The 1,918-nt window shown below is 35.7% G+C and overlaps 1 non-coding gene across 1 annotated transcript; it reads right to left on the bottom strand.

Annotated features, from left to right (window-relative positions):
* Positions 1-1,510: 1,510 nt before the first annotated feature.
* On the bottom strand, positions 1,511-1,581 carry Smp_tRNA_01397_Pseudo_TTG.1.1. Its single transcript has one exon. It is a non-coding gene (tRNA).
* Positions 1,582-1,918: the final 337 nt, after the last annotated feature.

Here is a 1,918-nt window from a genome sequence, read left to right as displayed (position 1 = left end):
CACCAGAATAGGTTGTGTGCTTAATAGCCATAATTATGTATTAAAACAAACAATATTAGATAACTTGTTGAAATATATAGATGACGGGAAACAGGTAGCCCAGATGTTTAAGCAGGCCACCCATCGAGATAGTGAATACTTAATTGTGCAAAATGTGAATCAATCAATGTTCCTACCTTTCCATATTAATTATTTTCTGTTCCTGTTCTTTCCTCCTCGATCTTCCTTAGCTTTCGCTGCCATACATTCTATTCCTAATTAGCGTTATATACTACTTATATCAATATACATATATGTAGCAAATACTACTTATATATTTTAACTACAATCATTCATTAAATTTTAATTGACAAGTTTCAAAATCTTTTTTTTTAAAAAAAAACTGACTCACTACTTATAATCTTTATAACATGAGATACGAATTTCGATTTAAAAAAAATAAACTTATTAAGTAGTATAGAACGAAATCATGCCGGATATATTACTGATAACGGAAGTATGAAATGGATTATTACCATTTAGTGATTGACTTATTTATTGTCTGTTTATTTGATTTTAAAGTAGCTTGATTGTTCATAAAATTGACTGTGAGTGTGTGTGTGTGTAAATGAGTATGTGTGTGTGTGTGAATGAGTATGTGTTATATATATACACCATTTATATTACTCATTTCCGTTTACTTTATTACAGTTAAAGCTTTACTCGTTTAGAGATAAGTCAATATTGGAAAACATAACAAACCACCTTCCATTGAAATTTACCCTTTATACTACTTTTAATCATTTAGACAATGTTTGATTTCCAATTTTTTTTTATTTTTTTTGTTTTGTTTTCTATCTAACATGATTTAGTTATTAATATCACAATATCCGGTTGTACTGAATAGTTCCCCTTTATTCAATCTATGGAGAAGTTATGTTAACATTGTTCTTAATTTTAATTGTTCAATTAGTGAATATATGGTATTTCATAATGATTAACTAAAATAATTGATTTCCGATTATGTCTAATTGAATAATAGATCAGAGATGTGGATCGTGGCTAGTAGTGGAATACAGTTTGACGCGCGTTTCGTCCTATTTGGGACTCGTTTGCTGGATACACCTGCATCTCAGAGTTGATGCTCACTCTGGCCGGGACTCGAACCCAGTACCTTTCGCTTCAAACGTTATCGCGTTATCCACTCGGCCTCTGAGTCCTGATAGTCACTTGAAGCTAAAGGTACTGGATTCGAGTCGCAGCCAGAGTGAACATCAACTCAGATGCAGGTACATCCAGCTGACGATTCCCAAATAAGATGAAACGTGCATCAAACTGGATTCCACTGCTAGCCACTATTCATCTTTGCTTACCATGCTTGTGAATTAAAGCTTTATCGAGGCAATACGCACAGTATGCACATATGCCAATTAGAGACTGACCAGTTGCAGTCCTAACACATCGATGGCAAGATTTAAACAAACAATACTAAATGAAGATCAGATGGGGTTTTGTGGAGATTTCAGTATTTTCATAGTTGAAATCATGAGTCAATTGAAACTAGACCACCATGGAAACACCGTTGGATGCCGGCCGGCTCAGTGGTCTATTAGTTAAGTGCTCTGGGGCGAGACTGGTAAATCCTGGGTTCGAATCTCGTGAGTGCGGGCTCGTGGATGCGCACTGCTGAGGAGTCCCACAATAGGACGAAACGGCCATCCAGTGCTTCCAGGTTTTCGATGGTAGTCTAGCTTCAATTGCCTCATGATTTCAACTATGAAAATACTGAAATCTCCACAAAATCCCTTCTGATCTATAATCATGTGCTCACTAGTGACTGACTTCAAGAGATATTTCCTGGAGTTCTAGTGGGAAGCACTGACCAGAGGAGTTCAACCAAGTCTGTTGTAGAGATATTAACTCACTGAAGACAATTGGT

The sequence above is a fragment of the Schistosoma mansoni genome, chromosome W (genome assembly GCF_000237925.1).
Source record: "Schistosoma mansoni strain Puerto Rico chromosome W, complete genome".
Lineage (NCBI taxonomy): Eukaryota > Metazoa > Platyhelminthes > Trematoda > Strigeidida > Schistosomatidae > Schistosoma > Schistosoma mansoni.
This window is presented reverse-complemented; position numbering and strand designations above follow the sequence as displayed.